Source organism: Oncorhynchus mykiss, chromosome 7 (genome assembly GCF_057628025.1).
Source record: "Oncorhynchus mykiss isolate SJ-2025 chromosome 7, ASM5762802v1, whole genome shotgun sequence".
Lineage (NCBI taxonomy): Eukaryota > Metazoa > Chordata > Actinopteri > Salmoniformes > Salmonidae > Oncorhynchus > Oncorhynchus mykiss.
Genome location: NC_143028.1, coordinates 10,101,325 through 10,115,107, shown reverse-complemented (window position 1 = coordinate 10,115,107; position 13,783 = coordinate 10,101,325). Strand labels below are relative to the sequence as shown.

Below are 13,783 nucleotides of genomic sequence, written 5' to 3'. Positions count from 1 at the left end.
AACTGTTTAGCAGAGGATGGTTTCGATCCATCGACCTTTGGGTTATGGGCCCAGCACGCTCCCGCTGCGCCACTCTGCTCTCAGCCACTTCAGAAAAGACTAGAACTCACAATCCATGGCTTAGGAGTCCAGTGTCTTAGGCCACTGGGATACTGTGTAAACAGTATGACCTATACGAACTGTTGGAAGAGGTAAAAAAATATATATAATGGCACTGAGACATGCCCATGAAACGACACATTTTTTAAAAATGTTGTTCGCACTTAAAATAAACTGTTTAGCAGAGGATGGTTTCGATCCATCGACCTTTGGGTTATGGGCCCAGCATGCTCCCGCTGCGCCACTCTGCTTCCATCCACTTCAGAAAAGGCTAGAACTCACAATCCATGGCTTAGGAGTCCAGTGTCTTAGGCCACTGGGATACTGTGTAAACAGTATGACCTATACGAACTGTTGGAAGAGGTAAAAAAATATATATAATGGCACTGAGACATGCCCATGAAACGACACATTTTTTAAAAATGTTGTTCGCACTTAAAATAAACTGTTTAGCAGAGGATGGTTTCGATCCATCGACCTCTGGGTTATGGGCCCAGCACGCTCCCGCTGCGCCACTCTGCTTCCATCGACTTCAGAAAAGACTAGAACTCACAATCCATGGCTTAGGAGTCCAGTGTCTTAGGCCACTGGGATACTGTGTAAACAGTATGACCTATACGAACTGTTGGAAGAGGTAAAAAAATATATATAATGGCACTGAGACATGCCCATGAAACGACACATTTTTTAAAAATGTTGTTCGCACTTAAAATAAACTGTTTAGCAGAGGATGGTTTCGATCCATCGACCTCTGGGTTATGGGCCCAGCACGCTCCCGCTGCGCCACTCTGCTTCCATCCACTTCAGAAAAGGCTAGAACTCACAATCCATGGCTTAGGAGTCCAGTGTCTTAGGCCACTGGGATACTGTGTAAACAGTATGACCTATACGAACTGTTGGAAGAGGTAAAAAAATATATATAATGGCACTGAGACATGCCCATGAAACGACACATTTTTTAAAAATGTTGTTCGCACTTAAAATAAACTGTTTAGCAGAGGATGGTTTCGATCCATCGACCTCTGGGTTATGGGCCCAGCACGCTCCCGCTGCGCCACTCTGCTTCCATCCACTTCAGAAAAGACTAGAACTCACAATCCATGGCTTAGGAGTCCAGTGTCTTAGGCCACTGGGATACTGTGTAAACAGTATGACCTATACGAACTGTTGGAAGAGGTAAAAAAATATATATAATGGCACTGAGACATGCCCATGAAACGACACATTTTTTAAAAATGTTGTTCGCACTTAAAATAAACTGTTTAGCAGAGGATGGTTTCGATCCATCGACCTCTGGGTTATGGGCCCAGCACGCTCCCGCTGCGCCACTCTGCTTCCATCCACTTCAGAAAAGGCTAGAACTCACAATCCATGGCTTAGGAGTCCAGTGTCTTAGGCCACTGGGATACTGTGTAAACAGTATGACCTATACGAACTGTTGGAAGAGGTAAAAAAATATATATAATGGCACTGAGACATGCCCATGAAACGACACATTTTTTAAAAATGTTGTTCGCACTTAAAATAAACTGTTTAGCAGAGGATGGTTTCGATCCATCGACCTTTGGGTTATGGGCCCAGCACGCTCCCGCTGCGCCACTCTGCTCTCAGCCACTTCAGAAAAGACTAGAACTCACAATCCATGGCTTAGGAGTCCAGTGTCTTAGGCCACTGGGATACTGTGTAAACAGTATGACCTATACGAACTGTTGGAAGAGGTAAAAAAATATATATAATGGCACTGAGACATGCCCATGAAACGACACATTTTTTAAAAATGTTGTTCGCACTTAAAATAAACTGTTTAGCAGAGGATGGTTTCGATCCATCGACCTTTGGGTTATGGGCCCAGCATGCTCCCGCTGCGCCACTCTGCTTCCATCCACTTCAGAAAAGGCTAGAACTCACAATCCATGGCTTAGGAGTCCAGTGTCTTAGGCCACTGGGATACTGTGTAAACAGTATGACCTATACGAACTGTTGGAAGAGGTAAAAAAATATATATAATGGCACTGAGACATGCCCATGAAACGACACATTTTTTAAAAATGTTGTTCGCACTTAAAATAAACTGTTTAGCAGAGGATGGTTTCGATCCATCGACCTCTGGGTTATGGGCCCAGCACGCTCCCGCTGCGCCACTCTGCTTCCATCGACTTCAGAAAAGACTAGAACTCACAATCCATGGCTTAGGAGTCCAGTGTCTTAGGCCACTGGGATACTGTGTAAACAGTATGACCTATACGAACTGTTGGAAGAGGTAAAAAAATATATATAATGGCACTGAGACATGCCCATGAAACGACACATTTTTTAAAAATGTTGTTCGCACTTAAAATAAACTGTTTAGCAGAGGATGGTTTCGATCCATCGACCTCTGGGTTATGGGCCCAGCACGCTCCCGCTGCGCCACTCTGCTTCCATCCACTTCAGAAAAGGCTAGAACTCACAATCCATGGCTTAGGAGTCCAGTGTCTTAGGCCACTGGGATACTGTGTAAACAGTATGACCTATACGAACTGTTGGAAGAGGTAAAAAAATATATATAATGGCACTGAGACATGCCCATGAAACGACACATTTTTTAAAAATGTTGTTCGCACTTAAAATAAACTGTTTAGCAGAGGATGGTTTCGATCCATCGACCTCTGGGTTATGGGCCAAGCACGCTCCCGCTGCGCCACTCTGCTTCCATCCACTTCAGAAAAGACTAGAACTCACAATCCATGGCTTAGGAGTCCAGTGTCTTAGGCCACTGGGATACTGTGTAAACAGTATGACCTATACGAACTGTTGGAAGAGGTAAAAAAATATATATAATGGCACTGAGACATGCCCATGAAACGACACATTTTTTAAAAATGTTGTTCGCACTTAAAATAAACTGTTTAGCAGAGGATGGTTTCGATCCATCGACCTCTGGGTTATGGGCCCAGCACGCTCCCGCTGCGCCACTCTGATTCCATCCACCCCAGATGGGACTTGAACCCACAATCCCTGGCTTAGGAGGCCAGTGCCTTATCCATTAGGCCACTGGGGCACTGTCTACCTTTTGCAAATAGTATGAACTGATAGAAGCAGTAAAAACAATGTGTACTGGATAGCACTGAGACACGCAAATGAAATTTAGCTTTCTAATTTCTGTTTGCGTTTCATTTTTGAAAATAATCTGTTTAGCAGAGGATGGTTTCGATCCATCGACCTCTGGGTTATGGGCCCAGCACGCTCCCGCTGCGCCACTCTGCTCTCAGCCACTTCAGAAAAGACTAGAACTCACAATCCATGGCTTAGGAGTCCAGTGTCTTAGGCCACTGGGATACTGTGTAAACAGTATGACCTATACGAACTGTTGGAAGAGGTAAAAAAATATATATAATGGCACTGAGACATGCCCATGAAACGACACATTTTTTAAAAATGTTGTTCGCACTTAAAATAAACTGTTTAGCAGAGGATGGTTTCGATCCATCGACCTCTGGGTTATGGGCCCAGCACGCTCCCGCTGGGCCACTCTGCTTCCATCCACTTCAGAAAAGGCTAGAACTCACAATCCATGGCTTAGGAGTCCAGTGTCTTAGGCCACTGGGATACTGTGTAAACAGTATGACCTATACGAACTGTTGGAAGAGGTAAAAAAATATATATAATGGCACTGAGACATGCCCATGAAACGACACATTTTTTAAAAATGTTGTTCGCACTTAAAATAAACTGTTTAGCAGAGGATGGTTTCGATCCATCGACCTCTGGGTTATGGGCCCAGCACGCTCCCGCTGCGCCACTCTGCTTCCATCCACTTCAGAAAAGGCTAGAACTCACAATCCATGGCTTAGGAGTCCAGTGTCTTAGGCCACTGGGATACTGTGTAAACAGTATGACCTATACGAACTGTTGGTAGAGGTAAAAAATATATATAATGGCACTGAGACATGCCCATGAAACGACACATTTTTTAAAAATGTTGTTCGCACTTAAAATAAACTGTTTAGCAGAGGATGGTTTCGATCCATCGACCTCTGGGTTATGGGCCCAGCACGCTCCCGCTGCGCCACTCTGCTTCCATCCACCCCAGATGGGACTTGAACCCACAATCCCTGGCTTAGGAGGCCAGTGCCTTATCCATTAGGCCACTGGGGCACTGTCTACCTTTTGCAAATAGTATGAACTGATAGAAGCAGTAAAAACAATGTGTACTGGATAGCACTGAGACACGCAAATGAAATTTAGCTTTCTAATTTCTGTTTGCGTTTCATTTTTGAAAATAATCTGTTTAGCAGAGGATGGTTTCGATCCATCGACCTCTGGGTTATGGGCCCAGCACGCTCCCGCTGCGCCACTCTGCTTCCATCCACTTCAGAAAAGGCTAGAACTCACAATCCATGGCTTAGGAGTCCAGTGTCTTAGGCCACTGGGATACTGTGTAAACAGTATGACCTATACGAACTGTTGGAAGAGGTAAAAAATATATATAATGGCACTGAGACATGCCCATGAAACGACACATTTTTTAAAAATGTTGTTCGCACTTAAAATAAACTGTTTAGCAGAGGATGGTTTCGATCCATCGACCTCTGGGTTATGGGCCCAGCACGCTCCCGCTGCGCCACTCTGCTTCCATCCACTTCAGAAAAGACTAGAACTCACAATCCATGGCTTAGGAGTCCAGTGTCTTAGGCCACTGGGATACTGTGTAAACAGTATGACCTATACGAACTGTTGGAAGAGGTAAAAAAATATATATAATGGCACTGAGACATGCCCATGAAACGACACATTTTTTAAAAATGTTGTTCGCACTTAAAATAAACTGTTTAGCAGAGGATGGTTTCGATCCATCGACCTCTGGGTTATGGGCCCTGCACGCTCCCGCTGCGCCACTCTGCTTCCATCCACCCCAGATGGGACTTGAACCCACAATCCCTGGCTTAGGAGGCCAGTGCCTTATCCATTAGGCCACTGGGGCACTGTCTACCTTTTGCAAATAGTATGAACTGATAGAAGCAGTAAAAACAATGTGTACTGGATAGCACTGAGACACGCAAATGAAATTTAGCTTTCTAATTTCTGTTTGCGTTTCATTTTTGAAAATAATCTGTTTAGCAGAGGATGGTTTCGATCCATCGACCTCTGGGTTATGGGCCCAGCACGCTCCCGCTGCGCCACTCTGCTCTCAGCCACTTCAGAAAAGACTAGAACTCACAATCCATGGCTTAGGAGTCCAGTGTCTTAGGCCACTGGGATACTGTGTAAACAGTATGACCTATACGAACTGTTGGAAGAGGTAAAAAAATATATATAATGGCACTGAGACATGCCCATGAAACGACACATTTTTTAAAAATGTTGTTCGCACTTAAAATAAACTGTTTAGCAGAGGATGGTTTCGATCCATCGACCTCTGGGTTATGGGCCCAGCACGCTCCCGCTGGGCCACTCTGCTTCCATCCACTTCAGAAAAGGCTAGAACTCACAATCCATGGCTTAGGAGTCCAGTGTCTTAGGCCACTGGGATACTGTGTAAACAGTATGACCTATACGAACTGTTGGAAGAGGTAAAAAAATATATATAATGGCACTGAGACATGCCCATGAAACGACACATTTTTTAAAAATGTTGTTCGCACTTAAAATAAACTGTTTAGCAGAGGATGGTTTCGATCCATCGACCTCTGGGTTATGGGCCCAGCACGCTCCCGCTGCGCCACTCTGCTTCCATCCACTTCAGAAAAGGCTAGAACTCACAATCCATGGCTTAGGAGTCCAGTGTCTTAGGCCACTGGGATACTGTGTAAACAGTATGACCTATACGAACTGTTGGAAGAGGTAAAAAAATATATATAATGGCACTGAGACATGCCCATGAAACGACACATTTTTTAAAAATGTTGTTCGCACTTAAAATAAACTGTTTAGCAGAGGATGGTTTCGATCCATCGACCTTTGGGTTATGGGCCCAGCACGCTCCCGCTGCGCCACTCTGCTTCCATCCACTTCAGAAAAGACTAGAACTCACAATCCATGGCTTAGGAGTCCAGTGTCTTAGGCCACTGGGATACTGTGTAAACAGTATGACCTATACGAACTGTTGGAAGAGGTAAAAAAATATATATAATGGCACTGAGACATGCCCATGAAACGACACATTTTTTAAAAATGTTGTTCGCACTTAAAATAAACTGTTTAGCAGAGGATGGTTTCGATCCATCGACCTCTGGGTTATGGGCCCAGCACGCTCCCGCTGCGCCACTCTGCTTCCATCCACTTCAGAAAAGGCTAGAACTCACAATCCATGGCTTAGGAGTCCAGTGTCTTAGGCCACTGGGATACTGTGTAAACAGTATGACCTATACGAACTGTTGGAAGAGGTAAAAAAATATATATAATGGCACTGAGACATGCCCATGAAACGACACATTTTTTAAAAATGTTGTTCGCACTTAAAATAAACTGTTTAGCAGAGGATGGTTTCGATCCATCGACCTCTGGGTTATGGGCCCAGCACGCTCCCGCTGCGCCACTCTGCTCTCAGCCACTTCAGAAAAGACTAGAACTCACAATCCATGGCTTAGGAGTCCAGTGTCTTAGGCCACTGGGATACTGTGTAAACAGTATGACCTATACGAACTGTTGGAAGAGGTAAAAAAATATATATAATGGCACTGAGACATGCCCATGAAACGACACATTTTTTAAAAATGTTGTTCGCACTTAAAATAAACTGTTTAGCAGAGGATGGTTTCGATCCATCGACCTCTGGGTTATGGGCCCAGCACGCTCCCGCTGGGCCACTCTGCTTCCATCCACTTCAGAAAAGGCTAGAACTCACAGTCCATGGCTTAGGAGTCCAGTGTCTTAGGCCACTGGGATACTGTGTAAACAGTATGACCTATACGAACTGTTGGAAGAGGTAAAAAAATATATATAATGGCACTGAGACATGCCCATGAAACGACACATTTTTTTAAAATGTTGTTCGCACTTAAAATAAACTGTTTAGCAGAGGATGGTTTCGATCCATCGACCTCTGGGTTATGGGCCCAGCACGCTCCCGCTGCGCCACTCTGCTTCCATCCACTTCAGAAAAGGCTAGAACTCACAATCCATGGCTTAGGAGTCCAGTGTCTTAGGCCACTGGGATACTGTGTAAACAGTATGACCTATGCGAACTGTTGGAAGAGGTAAAAAAATATATATAATGGCACTGAGACATGCCCATGAAACGACACATTTTTTTAAAATGTTGTTCGCACTTAAAATAAACTGTTTAGCAGAGGATGGTTTCGATCCATCGACCTCTGGGTTATGGGCCCAGCACGCTCCCGCTGCGCCACTCTGCTTCCATCCACTTCAGAAAAGGCTAGAACTCACAATCCATGGCTTAGGAGTCCAGTGTCTTAGGCCACTGGGATACTGTGTAAACAGTATGACCTATGCGAACTGTTGGAAGAGGTAAAAAAATATATATAATGGCACTGAGACATGCCCATGAAACGACACATTTTTTAAAAATGTTGTTCGCACTTAAAATAAACTGTTTAGCAGAGGATGGTTTCGATCCATCGACCTCTGGGTTATGGGCCCAGCACGCTCCCGCTGCGCCACTCTGCTTCCATCCACCCCAGATGGGACTTGAACCCACAATCCCTGGCTTAGGAGGCCAGTGCCTTATCCATTAGGCCACTGGGGCACTGTCTACCTTCTGCAAATAGTATGAACTGATAGAAGCAGTAAAAACAATGTGTACTGGATAGCACTGAGACACGCAAATGAAATTTAGCTTTCTAATTTCTGTTTGCGTTTCATTTTTGAAAATAATCTGTTTAGCAGAGGATGGTTTCGATCCATCGACCTCTGGGTTATGGGCCCAGCACGCTCCCGCTGCGCCACTCTGCTCTCAGCCACTTCAGAAAAGACTAGAACTCACAATCCATGGCTTAGGAGTCCAGTGTCTTAGGCCACTGGGATACTGTGTAAACAGTATGACCTATACGAACTGTTGGAAGAGGTAAAAAAATATATATAATGGCACTGAGACATGCCCATGAAACGACACATTTTTTAAAAATGTTGTTCGCACTTAAAATAAACTGTTTAGCAGAGGATGGTTTCGATCCATCGACCTCTGGGTTATGGGCCCAGCACGCTCCCGCTGGGCCACTCTGCTTCCATCCACTTCAGAAAAGGCTAGAACTCACAATCCATGGCTTAGGAGTCCAGTGTCTTAGGCCACTGGGATACTGTGTAAACAGTATGACCTATACGAACTGTTGGAAGAGGTAAAAAAATATATATAATGGCACTGAGACATGCCCATGAAACGACACATTTTTTAAAAATGTTGTTCGCACTTAAAATAAACTGTTTAGCAGAGGATGGTTTCGATCCATCGACCTCTGGGTTATGGGCCCAGCACGCTCCCGCTGCGCCACTCTGCTTCCATCCAATTCAGAAAAGGCTAGAACTCACAATCCATGGCTTAGGAGTCCAGTGTCTTAGGCCACTGGGATACTGTGTAAACAGTATGACCTATACGAACTGTTGGTAGAGGTAAAAAATATATATAATGGCACTGAGACATGCCCATGAAACGACACATTTTTTAAAAATGTTGTTCGCACTTAAAATAAACTGTTTAGCAGAGGATGGTTTCGATCCATCGACCTGTGGGTTATGGGCCCAGCACGCTCCCGCTGCGCCACTCTGCTTCCATCCACTTCAGAAAAGACTAGAACTCACAATCCATGGCTTAGGAGTCCAGTGTCTTAGGCCACTGGGATACTGTGTAAACAGTATGACCTATACGAACTGTTGGAAGAGGTAAAAAAATATATATAATGGCACTGAGACATGCCCATGAAACGACACATTTTTTAAAAATGTTGTTCGCACTTAAAATAAACTGTTTAGCAGAGGATGGTTTCGATCCATCGACCTCTGGGTTATGGGCCCAGCACGCTCCCGCTGCGCCACTCTGCTTCCATCCACTTCAGAAAAGACTAGAACTCACAATCCATGGCTTAGGAGTCCAGTGTCTTAGGCCACTGGGATACTGTGTAAACAGTATGACCTATACGAACTGTTGGAAGAGGTAAAAAAATATATATAATGGCACTGAGACATGCCCATGAAACGACACATTTTTTAAAAATGTTGTTCGCACTTAAAATAAACTGTTTAGCAGAGGATGGTTTCGATCCATCGACCTCTGGGTTATGGGCCCAGCACGCTCCCGCTGCGCCACTCTGCTTCCATCCACCCCAGATGGGACTTGAACCCACAATCCCTGGCTTAGGAGGCCAGTGCCTTATCCATTAGGCCACTGGGGCACTGTCTACCTTTTGCAAATAGTATGAACTGATAGAAGCAGTAAAAACAATGTGTACTGGATAGCACTGAGACACGCAAATGAAATTTAGCTTTCTAATTTCTGTTTGCGTTTCATTTTTGAAAATAATCTGTTTAGCAGAGGATGGTTTCGATCCATCGACCTCTGGGTTATGGGCCCAGCACGCTCCCGCTGCGCCACTCTGCTCTCAGCCACTTCAGAAAAGACTAGAACTCACAATCCATGGCTTAGGAGTCCAGTGTCTTAGGCCACTGGGATACTGTGTAAACAGTATGACCTATACGAACTGTTGGAAGAGGTAAAAAAATATATATAATGGCACTGAGACATGCCCATGAAACGACACATTTTTTAAAAATGTTGTTCGCACTTAAAATAAACTGTTTAGCAGAGGATGGTTTCGATCCATCGACCTCTGGGTTATGGGCCCAGCACGCTCCCGCTGGGCCACTCTGCTTCCATCCACTTCAGAAAAGGCTAGAACTCACAGTCCATGGCTTAGGAGTCCAGTGTCTTAGGCCACTGGGATACTGTGTAAACAGTATGACCTATACGAACTGTTGGAAGAGGTAAAAAAATATATATAATGGCACTGAGACATGCCCATGAAACGACACATTTTTTAAAAATGTTGTTCGCACTTAAAATAAACTGTTTAGCAGAGGATGGTTTCGATCCATCGACCTCTGGGTTATGGGCCCAGCACGCTCCCGCTGCGCCACTCTGCTTCCATCCACTTCAGAAAAGGCTAGAACTCACAATCCATGGCTTAGGAGTCCAGTGTCTTAGGCCACTGGGATACTGTGTAAACAGTATGACCTATGCGAACTGTTGGAAGAGGTAAAAAAATATATATAATGGCACTGAGACATGCCCATGAAACGACACATTTTTTAAAAATGTTGTTCGCACTTAAAATAAACTGTTTAGCAGAGGATGGTTTCGATCCATCGACCTCTGGGTTATGGGCCCAGCACGCTCCCGCTGGGCCACTCTGCTTCCATCCACTTCAGAAAAGGCTAGAACTCACAGTCCATGGCTTAGGAGTCCAGTGTCTTAGGCCACTGGGATACTGTGTAAACAGTATGACCTATACGAACTGTTGGAAGAGGTAAAAAAATATATATAATGGCACTGAGACATGCCCATGAAACGACACATTTTTTAAAAATGTTGTTCGCACTTAAAATAAACTGTTTAGCAGAGGATGGTTTCGATCCATCGACCTCTGGGTTATGGGCCCAGCACGCTCCCGCTGCGCCACTCTGCTTCCATCCACTTCAGAAAAGGCTAGAACTCACAATCCATGGCTTAGGAGTCCAGTGTCTTAGGCCACTGGGATACTGTGTAAACAGTATGACCTATGCGAACTGTTGGAAGAGGTAAAAAAATATATATAATGGCACTGAGACATGCCCATGAAACGACACATTTTTTAAAAATGTTGTTCGCACTTAAAATAAACTGTTTAGCAGAGGATGGTTTCGATCCATCAACCTCTGGGTTATGGGCCAAGCACGCTCCCGCTGCGCCACTCTGCTTCCATCCACTTCAGAAAAGACTAGAACTCACAATCCATGGCTTAGGAGTCCAGTGTCTTAGGCCACTGGGATACTGTGTAAACAGTATGACCTATACGAACTGTTGGAAGAGGTAAAAAAATATATATAATGGCACTGAGACATGCCCATGAAACGACACATTTTTTAAAAATGTTGTTCGCACTTAAAATAAACTGTTTAGCAGAGGATGGTTTCGATCCATCGACCTCTGGGTTATGGGCCCAGCACGCTCCCGCTGCGCCACTCTGATTCCATCCACCCCAGATGGGACTTGAACCCACAATCCCTGGCTTAGGAGGCCATTGCCTTATCCATTAGGCCACTGGGGCACTGTCTACCTTTTGCAAATAGTATGAACTGATAGAAGCAGTAAAAACAATGTGTACTGGATAGCACTGAGACACGCAAATGAAATTTAGCTTTCTAATTTCTGTTTGCGTTTCATTTTTGAAAATAATCTGTTTAGCAGAGGATGGTTTCGATCCATCGACCTCTGGGTTATGGGCCCAGCACGCTCCCGCTGCGCCACTCTGCTCTCAGCCACTTCAGAAAAGACTAGAACTCACAATCCATGGCTTAGGAGTCCAGTGTCTTAGGCCACTGGGATACTGTGTAAACAGTATGACCTATACGAACTGTTGGAAGAGGTAAAAAAATATATATAATGGCACTGAGACATGCCCATGAAACGACACATTTTTTAAAAATGTTGTTCGCACTTAAAATAAACTGTTTAGCAGAGGATGGTTTCGATCCATCGACCTCTGGGTTATGGGCCCAGCACGCTCCCGCTGGGCCACTCTGCTTCCATCCACTTCAGAAAAGGCTAGAACTCACAATCCATGGCTTAGGAGTCCAGTGTCTTAGGCCACTGGGATACTGTGTAAACAGTATGACCTATACGAACTGTTGGAAGAGGTAAAAAAATATATATAATGGCACTGAGACATGCCCATGAAACGACACATTTTTTAAAAATGTTGTTCGCACTTAAAATAAACTGTTTAGCAGAGGATGGTTTCGATCCATCGACCTCTGGGTTATGGGCCCAGCACGCTCCCGCTGCGCCACTCTGCTTCCATCCACTTCAGAAAAGGCTAGAACTCACAATCCATGGCTTAGGAGTCCAGTGTCTTAGGCCACTGGGATACTGTGTAAACAGTATGACCTATACGAACTGTTGGTAGAGGTAAAAAATATATATAATGGCACTGAGACATGCCCATGAAACGACACATTTTTTAAAAATGTTGTTCGCACTTAAAATAAACTGTTTAGCAGAGGATGGTTTCGATCCATCGACCTCTGGGTTATGGGCCCAGCACGCTCCCGCTGCGCCACTCTGCTTCCATCCACCCCAGATGGGACTTGAACCCACAATCCCTGGCTTAGGAGGCCAGTGCCTTATCCATTAGGCCACTGGGGCACTGTCTACCTTTTGCAAATAGTATGAACTGATAGAAGCAGTAAAAACAATGTGTACTGGATAGCACTGAGACACGCAAATGAAATTTAGCTTTCTAATTTCTGTTTGCGTTTCATTTTTGAAAATAATCTGTTTAGCAGAGGATGGTTTCGATCCATCGACCTCTGGGTTATGGGCCCAGCACGCTCCCGCTGCGCCACTCTGCTTCCATCCACTTCAGAAAAGGCTAGAACTCACAATCCATGGCTTAGGAGTCCAGTGTCTTAGGCCACTGGGATACTGTGTAAACAGTATGACCTATACGAACTGTTGGAAGAGGTAAAAAATATATATAATGGCACTGAGACATGCCCATGAAACGACACATTTTTTAAAAATGTTGTTCGCACTTAAAATAAACTGTTTAGCAGAGGATGGTTTCGATCCATCGACCTCTGGGTTATGGGCCCAGCACGCTCCCGCTGCGCCACTCTGCTTCCATCCACTTCAGAAAAGACTAGAACTCACAATCCATGGCTTAGGAGTCCAGTGTCTTAGGCCACTGGGATACTGTGTAAACAGTATGACCTATACGAACTGTTGGAAGAGGTAAAAAATATATATAATGGCACTGAGACATGCCCATGAAACGACACATTTTTTAAAAATGTTGTTCGCACTTAAAATAAACTGTTTAGCAGAGGATGGTTTCGATCCATCGACCTCTGGGTTATGGGCCCAGCACGCTCCCGCTGCGCCACTCTGCTCTCAGCCACTTCAGAAAAGACTAGAACTCACAATCCATGGCTTAGGAGTCCAGTGTCTTAGGCCACTGGGATACTGTGTAAACAGTATGACCTATACGAACTGTTGGAAGAGGTAAAAAAATATATATAATGGCACTGAGACATGCCCATGAAACGACACATTTTTTAAAAATGTTGTTCGCACTTAAAATAAACTGTTTAGCAGAGGATGGTTTCGATCCATCGACCTCTGGGTTATGGGCCCAGCACGCTCCCGCTGGGCCACTCTGCTTCCATCCACTTCAGAAAAGGCTAGAACTCACAGTCCATGGCTTAGGAGTCCAGTGTCTTAGGCCACTGGGATACTGTGTAAACAGTATGACCTATACGAACTGTTGGAAGAGGTAAAAAAATATATATAATGGCACTGAGACATGCCCATGAAACGACACATTTTTTAAAAATGTTGTTCGCACTTAAAATAAACTGTTTAGCAGAGGATGGTTTCGATCCATCGACCTCTGGGTTATGGGCCCAGCACGCTCCCGCTGCGCCACTCTGCTTCCATCCACTTCAGAAAAGGCTAGAACTCACAATCCATGGCTTAGGAGTCCAGTGTCTTAGG

At 44.6% G+C, this 13,783-nt stretch overlaps 7 non-coding genes across 7 annotated transcripts; all 7 read right to left on the bottom strand.

Annotated features, from left to right (window-relative positions):
- Positions 1 to 3,066: 3,066 nt before the first annotated feature.
- On the bottom strand, positions 3,067 to 3,139 carry trnar-ccu (transfer RNA arginine (anticodon CCU)). Its single transcript has one exon. It is a non-coding gene; the product is annotated as a tRNA-Arg (tRNA).
- Positions 3,140 to 4,163: 1,024 nt separating this feature from the next.
- Positions 4,164 to 4,236, bottom strand: trnar-ccu (transfer RNA arginine (anticodon CCU)). Its single transcript has one exon. It is a non-coding gene; the product is annotated as a tRNA-Arg (tRNA).
- A 753-nt stretch (positions 4,237 to 4,989) lies between these two features.
- On the bottom strand, positions 4,990 to 5,062 carry trnar-ccu (transfer RNA arginine (anticodon CCU)). Its single transcript has one exon. It is a non-coding gene; the product is annotated as a tRNA-Arg (tRNA).
- A 2,651-nt stretch (positions 5,063 to 7,713) lies between these two features.
- trnar-ccu (transfer RNA arginine (anticodon CCU)) lies at positions 7,714 to 7,786 on the bottom strand. Its single transcript has one exon. It is a non-coding gene; the product is annotated as a tRNA-Arg (tRNA).
- Positions 7,787 to 9,352: 1,566 nt separating this feature from the next.
- Positions 9,353 to 9,425, bottom strand: trnar-ccu (transfer RNA arginine (anticodon CCU)). The gene has a single exon. It is a non-coding gene; the product is annotated as a tRNA-Arg (tRNA).
- Positions 9,426 to 11,263: 1,838 nt separating this feature from the next.
- trnar-ccu (transfer RNA arginine (anticodon CCU)) lies at positions 11,264 to 11,336 on the bottom strand. Its single transcript has one exon. It is a non-coding gene; the product is annotated as a tRNA-Arg (tRNA).
- A 1,024-nt stretch (positions 11,337 to 12,360) lies between these two features.
- Positions 12,361 to 12,433, bottom strand: trnar-ccu (transfer RNA arginine (anticodon CCU)). Its single transcript has one exon. It is a non-coding gene; the product is annotated as a tRNA-Arg (tRNA).
- Between the last annotated feature and the right edge of the window lie 1,350 nt (positions 12,434 to 13,783).